This window comes from Zosterops lateralis, assembly GCF_965231275.1.
Source record: "Zosterops lateralis genome assembly, chromosome: Z".
In the NCBI taxonomy this organism is placed as follows: Eukaryota; Metazoa; Chordata; class Aves; order Passeriformes; family Zosteropidae; genus Zosterops; species Zosterops lateralis.
Window position 1 is genome coordinate 9,462,766 of NC_139800.1, and position 12,337 is coordinate 9,475,102.

Consider the following 12,337-nt stretch of genomic DNA (forward strand, 5'->3'; position numbering starts at 1 on the left):
CACCTTTTTAATATTAGTTAATAATCAATGTAATTTTTTTTCTTGCATCATCTCTATTCTGATGTTCCATGTTGTTGTATGTGGTATTCATGAGTGGCATTGCATTTTATTTAGTATGCATTTCCAGGGGCTTTAAATTTAGAACTGAAGACTCATTGTATACCCTTTGATTTCAGATTCCAGTTAAATCTGTCTATCTGAGCTTTGACTCACAACCATCCTACTCTGTTTCATATTTTTAAATATTTTGCTTTGAAAATATTTTCTCCTCCATTACCTTTTTCTGCCTTTCTTTATGAAATAGAAGTAGTTAAAAGGTAATTTTTTTTGCCTTTTTATTTTGTCTTTAATATAATTCAAAACATTATCATCGAAACATCAATTCTATTGTCAATATTCATATGCTTTAAGTCCTCTTTCACTCAAGCATGATCTATATGAAACAGGCATAGAGCAGTCAGAATCACTTGTTATATTTAAAGTATCAGCATATAGTTTTAAAGAGTGTGTTGTTATGACACCGATAAAATCTGAGTAGTGTTTGGTCTGGAAATATTTCAGGCCTTCCATCAAAAGACAGTATTTGTAGTACATTGTGATGACTCTAAAAAGACTCATTAGCTAACGGAACTATTAAAAGTTCCATTGGTGGACTGAAATGAAAGCTAGCAATCTCCTGATTAAAAAAAAAGGAGTTGGAAGTAAACAGCCCACCTATTTTGTTATTATTTTTAGCCCACCTATTATGTTAGATAATCACTGGGCAACTATGCTCTCATTTATATTGATGTGTAGGGGCTATAAAAAACTCCTTCACATCTAGTGCAGATGAATTTTAGAATTCAAAAGCAATTGTATAAGATCTGAACAATAATAATAATTTAAGAATTCCTTCCTTCCTTCCTTCCTTCCTTCCTTCCTTCCTTCCTTCCTTCCTTCCTTCCTTCCTTCCTTCCTTCCTTCCTTCCTTCCTTCCTTCCTTCCTTCCTTCCTTCCTTCCTTCCTTCCTTCCTTCCTTCCTTCCTTCCTTCCTTCCTTCCTTCCTTCCTTCCTTCCTTCCTTCCTTCCTTCCTTCCTTCCTTCCTTCCTTCCTTCCTTCCTTCCTTCCTTCCTTCCTTCCTTCCTTCCTTCCTTCCTTCCTTCCTTCCTTCCTTCCTTCCTTCCTTCCTTCCTTCCTTCCTTCCTTCCTTCCTTCCTTCCTTCCTTCCTTCCTTCCTTCCTTCCTTCCTTCCTTCCTTCCTTCCTTCCTTCCTTCCTTCCTTCCTTCCTTCCTTCCTTCCTTCCTTCCTTCCTTCCTCCCTCCCTCCCTCCCTCCCTCCCTCCCTCCCTCCCTCCCTCCCTCCCTCCCTCCCTCCCTCCCTCCCTCCCTCCCTCCCTCCCTCCCTCCCTCCCTCCCTCCTGAAGAAAGAGCTCCTCCAATCAATAAATATTAATAGTTCTCAAATTCCTGTAAATAACATTTTGTATTGTATAGGTGACCTCCCTGTGAATTTGTCACATGTACTACAAAACCCCTAATCTTCCAATATATTTTTTTTAATTCTAATTCCTGTGTCATACATCTACATTTTCAGAATCACAGAATTACTAGGGTTGGAAGGTACCTCTGAATATCACCTCATTCAAACTCCTGCCAAGGCAGGGTTACCTGGAGCAGGTGACACAGGAACATGTCCAGCTGGGTTTTGAATGTTTTCAGAGAGGAAGACTCCATGACCTCTCTGAGCAATCTGATCCAATGCTCTGCTACCTTCAGTGCAAAGAAGTTCTTCCTCATCTTGAGTGCAACTTCTTCTGCTTTATGTTTTGGCTATTGCTCCTTGTCCTGTTCCTGGGCACCACTGAAAGAGACTGGCACCATCCACTTGGCACCTGCATTTGAGATATTTGTATAAGTTTTATACATGTTATTCCAGAGATACACTAAATTACTTAATATGTACAGCAGTTTTATCATGCAAACATGGAATGTGATCAGAATTTATTTGAAGAGCTTAGACTGGTTAGAATCTGAAAAAAAAACCATATAGTGATAGCATATATCCTGTGATCATAGGAATGTTTTTGCCATAGGTGTTTTCTGTGTTTGGTATCTTTTGGCTTCTTATACACGAGGTCTTTTAGAATTCTCTAATCTCAGCTCTTTTCTTGAGATGGCATGATATGTCAAATGCCAATTTGATAAAGATGCAGAAATCATATTCCTTTAGCTTTTAAACAAGTCTTTTATTTTAACTGCACAGTTATTAAAGAAAGTTGCACTGCAAGTTTAAGAATTAACATGCCACATGGACACCATCAGTAAAAACTGGAAGAATATGTGGGCAAAAAACCTTCAAGATTTATGTTTTGTGGTAGCCAGAACATCACCTGTCATTCTACCCACGCAGTGACTGAATGCCTCTACAACTATGTCAAAGTTCTTATTTCCTCTCAATCTTCTCGTTTCCAGTATCTGCTAGACATTATTTGCATATGTGAGTAAAATAATTGTTTCTGAGAGTCTTGTAAATACTTTTTTTTTGCTGTACCTCTTTTCAGACTTAGAATAGGAAATCGACTTCATTATTGAGTGAAAAATAGAACCATTTAAAGGACATGTCTACATCAAATGTGTACCATACAGCAAATGAGTGCTCAATTACACAGAATCACAGAATGAGTCAGGTTGGAAGGGACCACAGTGGGTCATCTGATCCAGCTCCCACCTGATCTCACCTCCTTGATCCAGCTGGCTCATCCCAGAGCACATAGCACAGATTGTATCCAGATCATTCTTGAGTATCTCCAGTGAGGGAGACTTCACAGCCTCTCTGGGCAATCTGTTCCAGTGCACAGTCACCTGCACAGTAAAGAAGTTCTTCCTTCATATTCAGGTGGAACTTCTGTGCATCAGTTTCTGTCCTATTGCTCAGCATCTCTGAGAAGAGCCTGGCTTGGTACCTCCCCTTCATATCCTCTTCGTATACTTATAGGCACTGATGAGGTCCTCTCCCAATCATCTCTTCTCTATTTATCTTCACACCCCTCTGCTGAACCTGCTCTGGCAGCTCCATGTCTCTGTTGTCTGGCAGCTCTGTCCTCTGTTGTTGAGGAGCCCAGACCTGGACACAGCACTCCAGGTGAGGCCTCACCAGGGCTGAGTACAGGGACAGGATCACCTTCCATGACCTGCTGGCAATGCTCTTCCCAATGTCCCCAGGATCCCATTGGCCTTCTTGGCCACCAGGACACGCTGCTGGCTCATGGACAGCTTGTTGTCCACCAGGACCCCCAGGTCCTTCTCCTCAGAGCTGCTCCCCAGCAGGGCAGCCCAAGGCTGTGCTGGTGCCTGAGGCTGTTCTGTCCCAGGAGCAGGACCCTGCACTTGCCTTTGCTGGATTTCAGATGGTTCTTCTTTGTCCATCTCTCCAACCTGCCAAGGTCCTTTTGAAGGGCTGCACAGCACTCAGGGGTATCAACTACTCCTCATAGCTTTGTGTCCTCTGAATTTGCTGAGCAGGCATCTGCTCCTTCATCCAAGTGATTGGTGAATATAACATAAAAATGTGTAAGTGGTGTGGAACAGAAGCAAAAAAAAAATTAACCTCCCCCATAAATATTTAACAGAAGATATGACTGAACTACAATCAGACTATCACTCTCTTAAGTTTTTAAGGAGAAATGTTTTTCTGGATCGCCTTCTAATTAGATTAGAATGGGAGACTTGCACTTTGAAAGATCATATTTTTGTTAATTGTTAATTATTTATTCAGATCCTGTCTGAATTCCTAGTCGGAATTCCTATGTATCATAGTGTGCTAAATTTAACTCATTTAACCTTGTATTGATCCAAATTAGTTCTATTTGCTTGAAGAGTACCAGGGAAGTACCTCTTGAAGTACCTTAAAGAAACTAGTAGTCTAATTGTAACAGTCAGTCATACTTTCTGCTAAATAGTTGCAGGTTTTTAATTTTTTTTTTTTTTTTTTGGCTTCCATTCCTTACCACTTGTAGTGCTTCTATGTGTATAATCCAGTTTTGGTATTGTTCAGCTGTGTGCAGTTCAGCCAGCTGTTTTTATTGAAGATGGTGGTACACAGTGATTCTTTCTTTCTTGAGGGCATAAATAATGGAGAAACTAACATTTTATTATTGTTTCTTCCTAGCTAAGATTCTGAGAACAATCTCATATTACTCATAGTACTTCTGTGAATTCGATAAATTTCAGAGTTGCCCTTTAGACTTTAGAATTACTCTAGAAAACTAAATCATGATGTTTGACATACAGAATTTCTGCTTTCCTACCATTATATATTTCATACCAAAGTTGCTTAAGATTGCTGGTAAGCAAAAATCACAAACAGTGACTTGTTGTACCAGGAGTGAGAAATGAGTGTATCTCCCCTAAATTGTCAAGCAGAGTTTGACTACTTCTTGATGAAGAGAGAAACTCTTTGCAGGCCTGATAGTACTTTTATCTCAAACAAGTTGAATGATATAAGATCCAGTCCCATTTTCTATTCCCCAGCCAGCTAGATTAGGTGGCTTTCTGCACTATGCTTTTATATTTGGATATGTTCTAAAATGTCTAGCTTGTCCCATGCATGCTGTACAGCATGCTTAGTTAAACTGGTAAGGAATTCCAGATTCCACTGGACGGGCATATCAGTAGAAGAAGGGTATTTTACCATTGGTTGTTGCAGTTTTGTGGAGGAGTCAGCTGAGATTTGGAAAGTGAAAAACAGAGTCAAAAAGAATGAACAGAATAAAAATGGATAAACAAAGGAAATGTGAAAACATGAGGACTAGGCTTAGGACAAAAAGTTGCCCATAGATCTTGGAGTAAGAAAAGAATTTACTAATGACAGACAACCCATGAGGGGCTGTATGAAAGGAGCTGGTAGATAAGATAGGTGGCTAAAATATATTCTGAAAAGCCAGAATTGTCTTGACTTATAGATGACATGATGAATTTAAATTTGACAGTTTGACAGTCATATCTTGATAGAGAAAAGATGTGAGAAATAATAAGAATGTGTAGTCAAACAGCAAATTGTCTTCAAGATAAAGAACAGCAATAGTTTCAAGCATGCAATAGTTCTAAATGAGTTCATACAGCTAAAGTGTGCCTGCAATTGTAGCACTTTTCAAAGTCACTTTTCAGCATGTATGCAAAATGAAAAATATTATAAATAACCCCCCCCCCTTCTATATGAGAAGCATGGTCTTCAGTGCTAGAGTAAAATCTGGTGGTTTTTCAGAAGGTGCTTGTCTTTGCCTCATTCTTCAATTATCATTGAGCTTCATGCTTGAGCAGCACATTGGGTTTGCATGGCCAGGTTTTAGTAGCAGGCAGGCTTCAGGGGAGTCTTTTTTGGGAAGCTGCCAGAAGCTTCCTTTATGTCCCCCATAGAGCCGATGCCAAGAGGCTCTAGGATGGAGTGACAGTGGTGGTAGGATGGTGGGCCCATCAGTGACAGTGGCTTCGGGATAACACATTTTAGAAAGAGGGTAGAAAAATTGCTATACAACAACAGCCAGAAAAGATGAGTGAGAATACGTAAGGTAAACAACTCTGCACACACCAAGGTCAGTGAGAAGGCACTGGATCTGAGGTTCTCCTGCAGCCCGAGGTGCATAGTGAGGCAGCTGTGCCCCTGTGGCCCATGGAGGAACACAGGGAAGCAGAGATCCACCTCCAGCCCATGGAGAACTCCACATTGGAGCAGGTAGATGCCTGTGCTGGAGCAGGGTGACCCCACCGTGGATCCCACACAGGAGCAGGCTGTGTCTGAAGGATGAGACAGATGCTGGAGCAGTTCATGAGGGACTGCAGCCCATGGGGAGGACTCATGTTGAAGAATTTAATGGAGAGCTGTGTGCGTGGGTGGGTGGAACTCCATGCTGGAGAAGGGAACAGTGTGAGGCAAACTGAACTGCAGTGATGTGTAATGACTGTAACCCCCATTCTCCATACAGGAGTAAATTTGGGCCTGGGAAGAAGGAGTGGATGGGGGCAAAGTTGTCTTAAGATTTGGTTTTTATTTTTCATATTCCTACACTGAATTGATTGGTAATAAAATTCAGCTGATTTCAGCAAGTTGAATTTGTTTTGCCCATGATGGTAATTGGTGAGCAGTCTCTTCCTGTCTGTATTTCAACCCACTAACCTTTCCTGAGATTTTCTCTGTCTTGTCCAGCTGAGGAAGAGAGGGGCAGGCACCTGGCATTGAGCCAGAGTCAGCTCACCACAATCAGTCAAACCTCAGCTGCATTGCAGGACTCGAGTTTTAGTGAGAGCTTTTCTAGAAGTGCATGTCAAGGATTGTCTTTTTTGTACAACTAGAAAGAAAATACTCCAGTCTGCAGTAATAGAGACACATATACCCAACTTTATAATAACAGCCTTTTCAAACCTAGTTGAAACACAGCTAGGAAGGATTGTACTAACATCCCCTCCTGTCAGCTCTCCATTTGATGCAGTTGTCATTGTTTTGTCCCTGGCAACGATGTCTTCCTTCTTTAGCTGTAGCAGTCTCTCTCAAATCTTCAGTGTATGAAAACATCAACAGCAAACAGAGCACATTATGTTTATTCCTGCTAGATGTCTAGGAGAGATGGAGTTCAAATGGCTTGAATTTTAGGGACTAACTATCTTTTTTAGTTTAAAAACCCCAAACCAAACCAAAACCTAAAAAAATGAAATTAGGCAAAATGAAGCCAAACCAACCAACCAAACAAAACCCCTAACAAAAATCTTAATCAAAATGTGTCCACAAGCCATATAAGACCATACATAATTATTTCTAACTCTCTCACTCCCCACCCTCCATCCCCTGCCCTCATCTTTTTTGCCAGAGGAATACTGGTTTATGCCTGCTATTATAATATTGCAGGTTTTAAAAAGATTTCTTTGGGACTTCAGTTTTAGTGACATGCATATAAAATAAAATGTCTTAAACAAATGGCAAAATCCCCCAAATTGTGTGACATGTTTATATTTAAAATATGTGAAAAGTCTGTCTCTACCTCTCTGAAATATTATTTGAAGTTCAGAATTTTCAATACTAAAATAATTTTTCTAAAACTAAAGCATTTTTATACAAGAAACTGAATATAGTAACACTTCACAGGTCTTAACAAAAGTGCAAGAAGAAAAAATGGGGATGAAGTGGAAGGTTATCATAACCTTCAGGGCATCTTGAATTTCAAAAGGGTATCTGAGCTCAGAAGTTTGCTTCCTGATTGGAGCCAATACTTTCCACTTTGACCTATAGTGTAAAGACCTGATGCATTTTCACTATTGGCTTTGTGTAGCACAAAAGCCAGTGTTACTTGATGTTACTGTTGTGTCATCAAGGCTGGATAACTCTGCCAGTGTAATCCAGGAGAAGTTTATGCTCTGCTGTTTTGTAACAATCCCTCAGAAGTATGTTGCTTCCCCATAAGAAAGTTCAGGTTTCTGAAAAAACTGCATTGGTTTTTAGTAATTTAGAAATTGCTGTGCTTTTAAGAGCGTCATATGTTACTTAATACTAAATGATGCTCATTTATAAAAATTGTTCTGGATGGGGTGTTTGATCATCATCCATAACTGAGAGAAGAACAGTATTTAGGAAGTAAATAGGAAAAAACTAGGATAGAAGTGTGCTAAAATTATGTTGAATTTCATGGCAGATATGCTTTTTATAAAGCTCCTATTGTTGAATGTTTGTTTCCCGAGTTTTCAGGGAACTAACATATTTCACCCAAGTTAATAATTCTGTATTACTTCTGTATCCCTAATAAAGCAGTAGGGATACTCCGAACTACAGAATGATGTCCAAATGCAGGAAGTCAGTAGTTAAGGTTAAAATCCATGTTAAGACATGGAAATAGAAACTGAAGTAAGTAATTAATATTGATTCCTCCCTTGAGAAATATGTAGTGTTAGGTACTTTCAATACATGCTATCAATGTTTGGAATCCTAAATTAAAAGAAATTCATTTTTCAAGACAATACTTTTTGATTATTTATCCCTTCATTTGTAATATCATTTAATGGTAAGTTATAATTTTCATGCTATGTAGCTATAACCAATAGTTTTGTAACATTGGCTAAAATTATGTGGAGGGCTACACAGAAAGAGGAGAATTCTCTTTTAAGAGACAGTATGGGGGGAATATTTACAAAAGTAAAGAGTAAGTGCTTACTTTTGTTGCTGAAAAAACATAAAATCTGATTGATTGTAAAGATCTCCAGAATTTACCATAACTTCATAGTAATTGATAAGTATTTCACTACTACTAGACAGAAGAATAAGTAATAAAATTACTATGTATGTCCATGTAGAAATTGTGCTTTGTTCCATATAACTCTGATATTGTAGGGAAAAAGTATTCTATTATTCTTTAATAGTAGTTTAAGTTCAGATTTACCCACTTTTTGCTGAACAAAATGATGTTGAAATGTGGTATTTATCCCTTTCTTCTCTTGTGTATTTTCTACTTACAGTAAGGTGTGTTTAAAGCCATGCCTGTGTTTACAGATGTAGGGGAGCTAACAGTACTAATTTTTCGATGTAGGCCCTAGACAGACATTCTAAGCTACATGAAATAGATTAATATATGAATATATATGAAATAGATTTAAATGAATATGAAATATGAATATTTCATATGAATATATTTAAATAGATTTAAATTACACTTTTAAAACCATTATGATAATAGGAACAATAAACTGGCAAATTACTTAATGTAATTTTTTTTTAAAAAAATTTGTATCTAATTTAATAAACTCAGTTTCTCCAAGCAAATTATGATTCACTGTTTAGGTCTTCTTTCAAATACAAGAATACTTGTTCAAGCATGCCTGCATTGTGACAGAGATTTACTTTTAGATATTTTTAAAGTATTCTTCACTGATGCAGTTTTTATGACCCTTCCCTACCCTTTACTTCATTCTCCATAAATGTTTGGTCAGTGTGTCTAACGGGCTGAGACCCTGAAAAAAATACTTGCAATCTACCTACGGTCAAGATACTTAAAAATAGCCCATTTCACTCTTAGCATGTGAGTTCATCTCCTGGTACAGATAATTACTATCATAAAACCTCTTAAAGTGTAAGTTGCTTTTCTTTCTCTTAGAAAGACAGGGTGCCAATTGTTTATCCTCAGGATATGAAGTTTTTGGAGCTGTAAATCATCTTCAGATAATGGACAAGAAGATCCAGTGCTTGACTTTACAGTATTTCTCTTGCTTGTGTTCCTGTAACATTTTTTCCTCACCTGAGTCATAATTCTGTCTCTGGCACAATTCTTCCTAATCTTGTTAAACAAGTGGCCAAGCAACATGAAAGACACTGCTTTAAAAAAATGGGTCAAATTCATATAACTCATGAAGTGGTAAGAAACAAAACCCCCCTAGCATTCTCTATTTTATTTAGAGAAATGAAACATTAGCAATCTGTGCTTTTCTGAATGCTCCAAACCCTAAGAAAGGTAGGAAATTGGTTGATATGCAGATAATTAGTACTTCAGCTGGATAGCCAAGATAATTGGTTGAGAAATAGCATTTTACCTGAGCACCACTTTTAAGGTAGCTTTGGGGCTAATAAAATGCATGGTATACAAAATAAGTCTCAGGGAAGAGTATAGAGATGCATTCAGATTGGTGTGGATCTGTCTTCTCTGAGTCCAAAGTGTCTGGGTAGTAAATAAGAACGGAAGCGTTCTGGCTGTCTCGGAAAAATGACTGCTGTAATTTCATATGTATGAGCAATAAGTGTTTTGGCAGCCTTAACCATCATTGTTTAGAACTATCAAACATACCAGTAACCAAATGAAACTATAGGGACCTGCAATGCCGGTTTTCTGCAAGATAAAGGAAGGGTAGACAAGAAGTTTATATTCACATCCTTCCCTCTGCTTATACTCCAGGGTCTCTGCTTATCTATTGCCCTTTTATTCGATGCAGCTGACACTAGTTATCTCCCCTGTGATTTTTGGGGTTGGATTGTAAGTTGGATGTGTATTACAAATAATTCCCTCAGATAAGTTTTTCAGATATAAGGAAAAACAGATTGCCAAAGGAAAAAAAATCTGTTCGGTTACAGATGTTAGTAAGTGAAACAGGCAGTGAGCACTACTAGGATGTGCTGCCTTACAATTTTTTAAGAAGCACACAAACTAAAGATAACTTGCAGGAGAGTTTCAGTTACAATTTTAAAGTTCTTAAGTGTTTCTACTCTGCACAATTCTTTAATGTAAAGTAAGCGCTCTCTTGGAAAAAGAGGAGCCATAATGCATGAAAATACAAGAGCTGCTGATTTAAACATCCTTCCTTAAGATGGTAGGTGGAAAGATAACTTCATAGAATAGCTTCTGTGTCAGCTGAAGAGATTTCAGTCTCTGCTCACCCATCTGGCTCTTCTTGTAAAGACAAAATTATACTGGCAATTTTAGACAGGCTTTTAAGCCAATTAAAGGAATACAGTCTGTGTATGTTTAGTGAGTTTGAAAAAAGGTAGGCAAATTATAACGCTGGCTCCACAAAGAATATTTTTTCTTCCTTACTTTCTTCCTTACCTTTCCATGCCAATCCAATCACATACTTTTGTAAAGACCTAGTTTTAATGTAATGATGGCCAAATATGACCAGCATGTTCTGATGGAAATAAAACTGGTAATTTGGTCAGAAATGTGTTTCCATCTGCAATCTTGCCCACAGGAGGGCAAATTACTGGACTGTAATGGCATGCTGCCACTACCATCTTTGGAAATGATGACAGTAGTTGTAAAACCCTTCTGCAAACATCAGAAAAAGTTACCTTCACCTCATGATCACATTCCTCCTAAATTCAGAAGCAAGAACAAGTAGGAAAACCTTCTTGGAAAGGATTAGATGATTTAGGTGAATGAATATTTATAATGTATACCATTGGCTCATGGAAAGGCATTGATTGACTTCCCATGTGCATCAGAAATTATGGCTTCCATTCACAGACGTGCTTTTTATCAGGTTTATCACTGCTACTGTCACCAATATTATCTTTTTCACAAGGAGAGCAGGTAGAAGGAAAGTTAATAAGTTATGTTTGTTCTTTTACTTATATGCCCAAAAGGTAAAAATTTAAATTCCCAGACTTACTGAAGTCTGTAAGATTTTAGAAAGTGGATTCCAGTAACTAGAGGTAAGCCGAATGTAAGAATCATCCAACTCATTTCTATAAAGGAGTAATTTATGGAGATTATTAAAAAATAAGGTTTTCTGCTTTCAGAAATGGTACAGAGACAAAAAGGAATGTTTCTGTCTGAAGTACCCCAAATTATACAAAAATAATTACTGCTGAGAACAGGTAAATAAAGCTCGTTTTTCACTGTAAAATTCTGGTTCAGTTTACAAGTTCATGTCCAGTTGGACAGGACATCGAAGTTCTTTCATCTCCTAATACGAATAGTTATTGATAAGATCATAAGAATTAACACTGGCTTGAAAGTTTCATTGCATTACATACATTGCTCAGCCGATTTGATTAAAGCTGTATTTTTAATAAGCAAGGGACATTCTTTGTTTCAGTATATAACAGTCTTAAGGTGTCAGTCAGACCTTTCCATTGTGCAATATAGTCAATGGCTTCTGCTTTTGTGAGATATCACAAAATGAGCCAGACACATGCAGGCATTGCTGCAGAATGTGTATTCCATGGGGGGACATTCCATAGGCAAGGTGGCCTTTTTTGATGATGAAGTCCTTCCCAATCCTGTAGGAATCGTCCATCATTCACTGATGTTCTTTTTTCTTTGGAAAGAATGGTGGCCAGTACCTTCCACTTGTAGGTTGTTATGATGATCTGAAGAGGTGAGATAGTACTCAGTGTGTTGAAGTTCAGGGTAACTTCAAAGTCTTAGGGTTTTGTATCACATTCTGGAGCAATATGTTCAGGTTAATATAACACAACTGACACTGCTTCCAGAGAGGAAGGTGGCGTGAGCTGGTATGAAGTGATACTGTCATCTGATAAAAGGTCAGCTTAACTACTACTTCTTGTATATTCTTGTAGTCAGTCCTAAATGTTACAGAAAATCAAAACTGAGTGCCTCAACGTATTTGTGTTCCTGCATGATGAGTTAGAAATCAGAGTCAGTCCTTTTAGCATATAGAAGGCTCCAAAGACTGACCTCTCTGTATGATTCCGGGAGTTCAGAATCTCAGTTTTGACATTGTTTTATTTATTTCTCTGTCTCATTATCCGGAAAGTTCCCATGTCTCTCATTATCTGCCCCTCTGCTTTCTTAAGCCTTAAGAAGGAGAAAATTTGACCAAAGCTTAATGTTTAGAAAAATAAGAAATGAGGGAACTTTTCTCCCCAAG

At 38.1% G+C, this 12,337-nt stretch overlaps 1 protein-coding gene across 1 annotated transcript in view; it reads left to right on the top strand.

Annotated features, from left to right (window-relative positions):
* Positions 1-12,337, top strand: part of ADAMTS6 (ADAM metallopeptidase with thrombospondin type 1 motif 6) — a gene marked incomplete at both ends in the record, with an annotated part of 137,316 nt that overhangs the window by 56,895 nt on the left and 68,084 nt on the right. The gene's annotated exons all lie outside the window — the stretch shown is intronic.